Raw genomic sequence first — 11,734 nt, 5'->3', positions numbered from 1 at the left:
GTAATTTGACTCTTTATCTTGCTAACCCTTTATTTCATAACCGAATTTGGTTATGGTTCATATGTTAGTGTCTTAAATGACCTGATTTTTTTGACATTTGACTTCTTCTTACTGGCTACATATGGTGCGTATACGTGTCCGGTTTTGGTTGGCTTGAGCTTTTTGTCCCAACAATTATACATTGTAAAGTCTTAACAATAAGTTAAATCATTTTAAAAAAATTGATTGTTTTAATTCTATTTATTTTTTTTGCTTTTTTATGATAAATTTATACTAATAATAAAGTTAAGGTAAATGATTTAAGTAATATTTTTATAAGAAAGAAGGGGAAATTTTTTTTTTTTATAAGAGAAAAGATTTAAACAATAATTTAATAAGAAATGACAAATTTAATGATAAAGAATAAAATATTCTTTTGTGATAAATTTGTTTTTAATTACAATTTGGAATAAATCAGTAATTTAGGAGGACTATTTGGAGTTTAGGGAGTTATTTCACTTTACCTTACTCCAACTTATGATAATACATAGAATTATCAACTTAAGAGGATTTAGACCATCTTAATACCTTAATGTAAGAGGAAAGCCTTTTTACACTTATATTTACAAAATTGATTTATTTAATTTTTTTTTTATTTTTTATAATGGATAATCTTTTTTCCTTGGTTTTATTTCTTGGCAAACTAGGGGAGGGGGATTCAAATACAGACACACTTGCTTGGAAAGTTAGAGACTCTATCAATTAGGCCACTAGATAATGTCCACCTAATAGTGACACTGTGCTAAATCTGAGTATGTGTCAACAGACTCAATGCACGTAAATCACATATCAATTTCTTCAGATCACATATGAATTAAGTTCAAATATTTTTGTGCTATGTGAAAATCAAATTCAAAACATTTAAGTTTGTGATTTGTCCCAATTTAACTTCTTACCATGGGCCTTCCTTACGGGTTAAGTTAGAATAATAATAATCATCATTGACCAATTTAACTTCTTACCATGGGCCTTCCATAGTAACCTAATTGGTAGTGCACACACCTTATATATATATATATATTTTTTTGAAACTTTTTTTTCTACATATATCTCTAAACTTCTCTTCTTCTTTTTTTTTCTTTTTTTTTTTTATTTTGAGAATTTGTAGAATAAGGATTTGAATTTTTTGAGATTTCAGTTTACTATTTTTCTACTAATTTTTTTCTCTTTATTTTATTTTTTTCGTACCAACACGGTTAAACAAAATAAAAAAAAATTCCAATATCAGTATGTGCACTAGTTTTCGGAGTTTGGAGCACATTTATTTTCTTTAGTTTATACTTTATTTTTGTTTTTTATTTTCTATTTTTATCTTTACTTGTCCATTGTTCACATCCTCCAATAGTGCTATTTTTTGTCATTTTACAAATTATTTGTTTTTATTATTTTATAAAATGATTCAGTAAGGATAATTTGGTCAACTTAGGGTTTAAATTTGTAGGGACCTATTTGCACCAAATCAAAATTTTAGGGGCATTCTCCAATATTGTCATTTTTTGTTATCTTACAAATTATTTAATTTTATATTTTTTATAAAATGGTTTGGTAAGGGTAATTTAGTCAACTTATGGTTTAAATTTGTCAGATAAACCTATTTGCACCAAATTAAAACTTTATGGGTGTTTTTTGCACGTAAAGAGTGTGATATTAGGGTTGCAACTTGGGCGGGCCCAACCCGAAATAACCAGAGCCCAGCCCGAAATTTTGTAGGCTTGGGCAATGTTTTTCTAATTTTAGTTTGGGCCTGGACTATATGTTTTGAGCCCGAATTCAATTCGGGCTGGGCCTGGGTTGATATGGATGAAACCTGAAGCCCAACCCAAGCCCGAAAATATTATATATATTTATAATTATACTTTAGTCACAAGAGTGTAGTAGCTAAGTTGGTAGTATGCTTGAGATTTATGCTTAAGGTTTCAAGTTCAAGTTATGGATGCATTTTGCAAATTATGTATGCAACCCTATGTGATATACACTGTAAGCATATTTTAGGGGTGTTTTCCGCACTTAACTCATATTTTTATGAAAAATAATTTTCAAACTTTAGATTTTTTGAGATTTATGCTTTAGTCACAAAAGTGTAGTAGCTAAGTTGGTAGTATGCTTGAGATTTATGCTTAAGGTTTCAAGTTCAAGTCATGGATGCATTTTGCAAATTATGTATGCAACCCTATGTGATATGCACTGTAAGCATACTTTAGGAGTATTTTCCGCACTTAACTCATATTTTTATGAAAAATAATTTTCAAACTTTAGATTTTTTGTACACTTATATATATATATAAACAGCAGTATTCAATTGCTCCCTGGAAGCAAGAAATTATATACTCACTTTTAATTATATCTTTAGGATCTAATGGTAATTAGTTAATTAACTTTTTTTTTATCTTTATTTTAAGAAACTTATTCTTTCTTTCCATACCATTAAATATGGTTATAAAGAAACTCTTCCCATCGTTACCAGCCATCTGTTTATTAAAGGAAACAAGAATAAAACAATTTTACTACTCTTTGCCTGGGCTTCTTTATCTTGTGAAAAATTCTTCCCATCGTTACCAGCCATCTGTTTAACCATGAGAAGCCAAAAAAAAAAATTACGACCAGCAACCAAAACCAAATAAAATTAATTAAGAGAGGTATATAAAATGGCCATTAAATAAGATTGCTCGAGAAGTATTGATTATAATCAAAATTTAAGTTTTAAGATTAATCCATGTGTTTATACCCTGCTTAATTAAAGACTTTGAATTTGTTGAGCAACTAATTTAGAATTAGGAGATGACTATTGGCTTCATAAAATGTTTAGAAGGGTCCAACAAAACAACCCTTAGTACATTATCATTTATCCATCTAAATGTTCAAAGTGTTAATCATGCCAAAATGTGTATAATATCATTGAACAATCCTAAGTTTTCCCAAAGTCCTTATTTTACAGTATTCTAATGAAAAATTATGTTATCTATTTATTTACAATCATTTAAGTATATGTTTTTTTAATTTATTGCATAATTTATTAATAGAATTGATAAAGTGTGAGAAGAAACTATAAATGATGAATTTTAATTTCTCGATTAATTTTACTTTGTTAATTTGACAAAGAGTAACCAAGTTGTTATGGAGAGAGAGAATAATGACTAAAGCTTGGGAGTAATCTTTGAAACGAAACCATATATGAAAATGAAAGCTGACAAATAAATAAAAGGCAAAAAAGCATAAAACCCCACTCAAGTATCAAAAATCAGCATTTTACCCCCTTAAATTACAAAATCGAGCAATTCAGTCCCTCAACTATTAGAAATGATCAGTTTCACCCCCTGACAGTCCTTTCTAGCTCATTTTCGGCACAGATGGAGCGCGTGAGGTTATTTTCTGATATAATTCCATAACTGCCCTTGCAATATGACTATTGTAGCCCTGTCTATAAATTGAGTCCAAAATTCCTTTCTTCTTCCTCCAACTGCAACTACTCCCCTCTCCAAGTGCAGAAAAAAAGACTCCATTAAAGTTTAAAAAGTTAAGATCATATGGGTATATATATATGTGTGTGTGTGTGTGTGTGTGTGTGTATTTCAGTACTTTATATATATATATATATATATATATATATATATATATATATATTATCATATATAATCTATACGTATATATGTTTTCCATTTTAACAATTGTGTGGTGATATCTTTGTATAAGCAGAGGTTGTCCTTTGAGCAGTATCATAAAAAATTTTGGGAGTAGCCTTGCCTCTTAATTCATTTGATTTTTTTTTTTGTTTGTTGCATTTTAGGATATTCATGGGTAAGGACCACCAATGGGCAGAGTATATTTTCAAATCTATAGGTAATCTGGTGGAACTTCTGTTTATATGCGTGAAATTTGATGGTTAAATCTATTTGTGATTGGATAACCTCATGCACCACATCAGTCGATTTGTTAATGAATGAAATCTATTCATGTTGTGTAAAAATTAGAAATTATTAATGTGACCCATTTTAATACCCAGTCACAGAATGATCATCTGTTGGGTTGTATAATAATCCTTTTAGAAATGTGCAGTAAAGCTCAAAAAAATTGCAATATCATTTGCCGACACAAGTCACTTTGCAAAAAAAGGAGCATAGATCTTCTATAGAAAAACTTTAACGCATATAAAGTTTCCGGCAGACCTAAGACACTACAATTCTACTAAACCCACGGATATTAGATACCACAAATGGGTAAGCTATATCCATAAATTGTAATAGAGGCTTGAGATTGCGGTCATTGCCAATATAGAGGATCTCCTTCGAGCAATCAAAGGTTCTTGAGATTTGGCACGAAATAACTAAATCTCCTATCATCAAGGATAAATTTCACTATGCGCTTCCTGTTGACATGCAGAACCATGCTTTTTAAGCCACCAGTCTAGGAACACACTGCTCACATGCGCTGGCACATACTGTTGGAAACGGCATTAGAAAACGCAAACTTTGGAAGGATTTTTAAAAGATTCCGCTAAGAATTTTTTGCGAATCTATTGACGAGCGCGTTCCTCTCTGCGAGGAGATGAACGTGGTATATTTATTTTCTCAAATCCTTTTCCGGGTGAATGAGAAATTGGCTCCAAAGTAAGTGATTTATAAAGCCTAAATGGGTGTGAATAAAATGGGAAATGTTTGTCCCACATCGAAAAAGTAGCAAAGCAACCTTGAGTATATATATGTCTAGTATGGGATTTGGGTTTGGGCCCAAGGGCACCCAAGTTTTTAAGAGGGGGAGGACCTAGGCTAGCCTGGATCCGAACCAACTACCACACACGCGCGCGCCGCCCGCCCGGTCCGGGCTAGGGCGGGGCGGGGCTTGATTGTGAAATGGGTTTAACTTTTTACACAAAGTTGGGATGGGCCTGTGTGGTTGAATTTTATTTTATTACTGGACTTATCAAAATGGGCCTGTTTACTGGGCTGAATTAATGGCCGCCGAGTTAGATTGTTTGCTTGCTGGATTGGACGAAATTAAAGGGCTGGGCTGGATCAGAATTAAAACGGTTTGGGTTTATTTAAACCATAAATCAGTTTTATTTTTGAACCAAGGGTTGCACCCTTTACAAATTAAAAACCACCAACAGATTTTTAATTTTGATTGGTCAACAATGGTTGCACCCATTCAGACTATGGGTGCACCCATTCAGAATAGGCACCAATAAGCCTATAAATACCCATCATTGGGTTCATTTCAATACACACCAATTCAGAAATCTTCTTCTCTTTTACTAATTCATCTTTGTTCGGTTCAGCCACTGGTTTGGGTTCAACCTAAACTGGTTTGGATTGGGTTCGAACCTTCGTTTCCAAGTTTAGGTTCAATCTTGGTCTCCGAGTTAGGGTTCAATCTTGGTCTCCGAGTCTGAGTTCAACTGAGAGTACTACACCGAGCCGGTTCGCCTATTCCATTGGTTTGAAGTGCTACTACCAAAGGAAGAAAAGTCGTTGTATCCTAGGAGATAGACGCCGAAGAGTCCGTTAGCACCGTAGCGGGCCGTATCTGTCTTAAGGCTATAGAATTAAATTCTAGCCTCGACTTTAACAGGTTCTTTTATTTTATAGTTTTATTTTCTTGATATTAAACTATATAAATATATATAAATTATTATAATAAATATTATATTTACAAATAATATTTAAATAAATTATACTATAGTATATGATACATTTTTGCTCCACAATCTTAAGACAGATAACTTTATACTATAGTAATAATTATTTAATTATTATTATTGTTATAATTATTATAATTTGACTCGTGGTCTGTATATCAATATATAACAGACAAATGGCAAGTACGAGTATTACCGTGCCTAATGTTCTCGTCAGTCATGGGAGAAGCCCGAAAAATTCAACGGGACGGAGTTTAAAAGGTGGCAACAGAAAATGATGTTCTACCTTACAACTCTGAATCTAAGCAAGTATCTGACTGAGACTGCTCCAATGTTAGATGAGGGTGATACAGACATTACCAAGCTTGGAGCTGTTGATACATGGAAGCATGGAGACTTCCTATGCAAGAACTACATCCTCAATGGATTGGAGAACACCTTATATAATGTGTACAGTCCAATAAATACTGCTAAAGAGCTTTGCGAGTCGTTAGACAAAAAGTATAAAACAGAGGATGCTGGCTTGAAGAAATTCGTGGTTGGACGATTTCTGGACTTCAAAATGATAGACTCCAAGATAGTTGTGAGCCAAGTGCAGGAGCTCCAGCTGATCCTACATGAGATACATGCTGAGAAGATGACATTGAGTGAATCCTTTCAAGTAGCTTCAATCATTGAAAAGCTGCCACCTACTTGGAAAGATTTCAAAAATTACTTAAAGCATAAGCGCAAGGAAATGGGGCTCGAAGACTTAATTGTCAGGTTGAAAATTGAAGAAGATAACCGTACATCTGAAAAGAGAGCCGGAAATTCTTCAATGGTGTCAAAGGCAAATGTAGTGGAAGCTGGATTGAAAAATAAGAAGAGGAAGCACTCTGGAGAAGGTCCTAGCCAAGGAAACTACAAGAAGTTCACTGGGAAGTGTTTCATATGCGGCAAGCTAGGACACCGAGCTAAAGATTGTCGTAGCCGCAAAACACATCATAACCCCAAGAAGAAGACCACTGAGGTGCATATAGCTGAAGAAGATAAGTTGACAGCTGATGTATCAGAGTTAAATCTTTCAGCTGTGGTTTCTGAAATCAACCTGGTAAGCAACAACAGAGAATGGTCGGTGGACACAGGAGCTACTCGTCATGTTTGCTCTGAAAAGAGGATGTTCACTACCTATGAAACTATAGATAATGAAGAATAACTTTACATGGGGAATTCTTCTACTACAAAGGTTGAAGGACAAGGAAAGATCAAGCTACTAATGACCTCAGGGAAAGAGCTCACTCTTAATAATGTGCTGCATGTACCAGACATCAGGAGGAACTTGGTCTCTGGGTCACTACTAAGCAAGAATGGGTTCAAGCTGGTCTTTGTATCTGATAAGTTTGTGCTGACTAAGAATGGGGTGTATGTGGGCAAAGGGTATCTAAATAATGGACTATTTAAGTTCAATGTAATGACTGTTGTACCAAAAGCTATTAATGATAATAATAAAGCTAGTGCTTCTTCTGCTTATATTATTGACTCATCTGATGTATGGCATGGTAGGTTAGGACATGTTAATTATGATACTATTCGTAGATTAATTAACATGAAATCTATACCTAAATTTAATATTGATTTAAATCAAAAATGCCAAACATGTATAGAAGCAAAATTGACTAGAACCTCATTTCACTCCATAGAGCGAAGTACACCTCTAGCATTAATTCACAGTGATATCTGTGACTTTAAATCTGTGCCAACTAGAGGTGGGAAAAAGTATTTCGTTACTTTTTATTGATGACTGCACAAGATATTGTTATGTATACTTGTTAAGAAGTAAAGATGAAACCTTAGAAATGTTTAAACATTACAAAAATGAGGTTGAGAATCAACTTGGAAAAAAGATAAAGATGTTTAGAAGTGATAGAGGTGGTGAATACGAAGTACCATTCGCTGACATTTGCTCAGAACATGGTATTATTCACCAAACTACCGCTCCTTATTCACCTCAACAGAACGGTGTTGCTGAACGCAAAAACCGTACCTTAAAAGAAATGATGAATGCTATGTTGATAAGTTCTGGTTTAACCCAGAATTTGTGGGGGAAGCATTGCTCTCTGCTAATTATGTTCTCAACAAGGTACCTCAAAAGAAATCAAATGTGACACCTTATGAATTATGGAAAGGTCAAAAACCTTCCTATAAATTCTTAAAAGTGTGGGGGTGTTTAGCTAAGGTTGCGGTTCTTACTCCTAAGAAAGTTAAGATAGGACCAAAAACCTTTGATGGTATTTTCATAGGTTATGCACAGAATAGTAGTGCATATCATTTTCTTGTGCATAAATCAGGCATTCCTGATATCCATGTCAATACAATTATTGAGTCAAGGAATACTTATTTCTTTGAGGATATATTTCCATGCAAAAATCCTCTTAAAAAAAATTATGATACCGCTAATAGCAATATACAAGAGAATATAGACCAAGAGTCTATAGATGATGAAAATGAGGAAGAACCTAGACGTAGCAAAAGAGCTAGAACTTCTAAGTCATTCAGTCCTGACTTTCTGACATATATATTGGAGAATGAGCCACAAAGCTACAAGGAAACTATGTCTTCTCCTGAAGCTAATTTATGGAAAGAAGCCATAAATAGTGAAATTGAATCCATCATGCAAAATCATACTTGGGAGCTGGTGGATCTTCCTCCTGGTACTAAACCTTTAGGGTATAAGTGGATTTTCAAGAGGAAGATGAAGCCTGATGGTTCAATTGAAAAATATAAAGCCCGACTTGTTGCTAAGGGATACAGGCAAAAAGAAGGCTTGGATTATTTTGATACATAATCACCAGTCACAAGAATAACATCCATTAGATTGTTACTAGCTATTGCAACACTGCAAAACTTAGAAATACATCAAATGGATGTTAAGACTGCCTTCTTAAATGGTGAATTAGAGGAAGAAATCTATATGGAACAACCTGAAGGGTTTATAGTTCCAGGAAAAGAAAAGAAGGTGTACAAACTTGTAAAATCCTTATATGGATTAAAACAAGCACCTAAACAATGGCATGAAAAATTTGACAAAGTGATGTTGTCAAATGGTTTTAAAATTAATGAGTGTGATAAATGTGTGTATGTGAAAAACACTCAAAATGGATATGTCATTGTGTGCCTATATGTGGATGATATGCTAATAATGGGTAATAATGATGTTATAATCAAAACTACTAAAAAGATGTTGACCAAAAATTTTGATATGAAAGATTTAGGCATAGCTGATGTCATACTAGGAATTAAGATTTCTAGAACATCAGATGGTCTAGTATTATCTCAATCTCACTATATTGAGAAAATATTAGAAAAGTTTAATAAAGAGGATAGTAGTCTTGTAAAGACTCATGTTGATGTAAATCTTCATTTATCGAAAAATACTGGTCCTAGCATATCACAACTTGAGTATTCTCGCATTATAGGAAGCTTAATGTATTTGACGAACTGTACACGACCAGACATAGCATACTCAGTTAATAAATTGTGTAGATATACTAGTAATCCAAGAAAGAACCATTGGACTGCAATAATCAGGGTTCTAAGGTATTTAAAATATACTATAAGATATGGATTACATTATTCTAGATATCCAGCAGTACTTGAAGGATACAGTGATGCTAATTGGATATCAGATACAAAGGATTCTAAATCCACAAGTGGCTATGTCTTTACTATTGGAGGAGGTGCCATATCTTGGAAATCTTCAAAACAAACTTGTATTGCCAGATCCACTATGGAATCTGAATTTATTGCTCTGGATAAAGCTGGTGAAGAAGCTGAGTGGCTTCGTAATTTCTTAGAAGATATTCCAAATTGGCCTAAACCGGTGCCCGCTATATGTATACATTGTGATAGTCAATCAACAATTGGAAGGGCACAAAGTAATATGTACAACGGTAAGTCTCGACATATACGTCGACGACATAATACCGTTAGACAATTGCTCTCAAGTGGGATAATCTCAATAGATTATATCAGGTCAAAAGATAATTTAGCGGATCCATTTACAAAAGGTTTGACAAGAGAGCAAGTGTATAGTTCATCGAGCGGAATGGGATTAAAGCCGAAAGCTAACGAGTCATCTTAATGGAAACCCAACCTAGTTGACTGGAGATCCCAAGATCTAGGTTCAAAGGGACAACAGAAATTCTGAATGGCTCACCAGAAGCACTGGGAAGATTTAATCTTCTACCCATTTCTGTGATGAGACAGTGTTACCTACAGCGATGAGTAGGATATGCTATGCTTTTAATGACTCTTATACCTTGAAAATTCAAGTAGGGTATGGTAGGATACTCTTAATAAGAAGTCACCTATATGAGTGTGAAGTGGGGCTGCTTCTATGAAAACTTCTAAGGCTAAGTTTTCTAAAGCTCTCATGAAATACCAGGCGTTGTTCAGGGCCATATGAACACAACCATGAGAACCGACTCTGTGCGGGAAGGAACTGTGTGTTTACTATTGTCTTGGTTTACATAAACGGCTGAACAGTTCAAGACATCATGTTCACTGGTTAGCCAGTAAATCCGATAGTAATACACTAGGGAAGGTTCAAGGCCAAAAGCTACCTATCCCGATGCAGTAACTTTCTAATAGTACTCTCTATAGTGTCTGTATCTTCTCCTTTTGTAATCTGCGCAAATTTTCATTCCTGTGGGGGATTGTTGGAAACGGCATTAGAAAACGCAAACTTTGGAAGGATTTTTAAAAGATTCCGCTAAGAATTTTTTGCGAATCTATTGACGAGCGCGTTCCTCTCTGCGAGGAGATGAACGTGGTATATTTATTTTCTCAAATCCGTTTCCGGGTGAATTAGAAATTGGCTCCAAAGTAAGTGATTTATAAAGCCTAAATGGGTGTGAATAAAGTGGGAAATGCTTGTCCCACATCGAAAAAGTAGCAAAGCAACCTTGAGTATATATATGTCTAGTATAGGATTTGGGTTTGGGCCCAAGGGCACCCAAGTTTTTAAGAGGGGGAGGACCTAGGCTAGCCTGGATCCGAACCAATTACCACACGCGCGCGCCGCCCGCCCGGTCCGGGCTAGGGCGGGGCGGGGCTTGATTGTGAAATGGGTTTAACTTTTTACACAAAGTTGGGATAGGCCTAAGTGGTTGAATTTTATTTTGTTACTTGACTTATCAAAATGGGCCTGTTTACTGGGCTGAATTAATGGCCGCCGAGTTGGATTGTTTGCTTGCTGGATTGGACGAAATTAAAGGGCTGGGCTGGATCAGAATTAAAACGGTTTGGGTTTATTTAAACCACAAATCAGTTTTATTTTTGAACCAAGGGTTGCACCCTTTACAAATTAAAAACCACCAACAGATTTTTAATTTTGATTGGTCAACAATGGTTGCACCCATTCGGACTATGGGTGCACCCATTCAGAATAGGCACCAACAAGCCTATAAATACCCATCATTGGGTTCATTTCAATACACACCAATTCAGAAATCTTCTTCTCTTCTTCTGATTCATCTTTGTTCGGTTCAACCACTGGTTTGGGTTCAACCTAAACTGGTTTGGATTGGGTTCGAACCTTCGTTTCCAAGTTTAGGTTCAATCTTGGTCTCCGAGTTAGGGTTCAATCCTGGTCTCCGAGTCTGAGTTCAACTGAGAGTACTACACCGAGCCGGTTCGCCTATTCCATTGGTTTGAAGTGCTACTACCAAAGGAAGAAAAGTCGTTGTATCTTGGGAGATAGACGCCGAAGAGTCCGTTAGCACCGTAGAGGGGCGTATCTGTCTTAAGGCTATAGAATTAAATTCTAGCCTCGACTTTAACAGGTTCTTTTATTTTATAGTTTTATTTTCTTGATATTAAACTATATAAATATATATAGATTATTATAATAAATATTATATTTACAAATAATATTTAAATAAATTATACTATAGTATATGATACATTTTTGCTCAACACATACAACATCATTGGACAAAGAATCAACATTATACTAATGAGATACTTTGTAAGAGAAAGGGAGAAAGAATGGAGAGAGAGTGCACCTATTCAACTCTGGGTCAG

The sequence above is a fragment of the Cornus florida genome, unplaced genomic scaffold (genome assembly GCF_030987335.1).
Source record: "Cornus florida cultivar Cherokee Brave unplaced genomic scaffold, ASM3098733v1 CherokeeBrave_3.0.0_Hap2_Chr04, whole genome shotgun sequence".
In the NCBI taxonomy this organism is placed as follows: Eukaryota; Viridiplantae; Streptophyta; class Magnoliopsida; order Cornales; family Cornaceae; genus Cornus; species Cornus florida.
Note: the sequence above shows the minus strand (reverse complement) of the source record.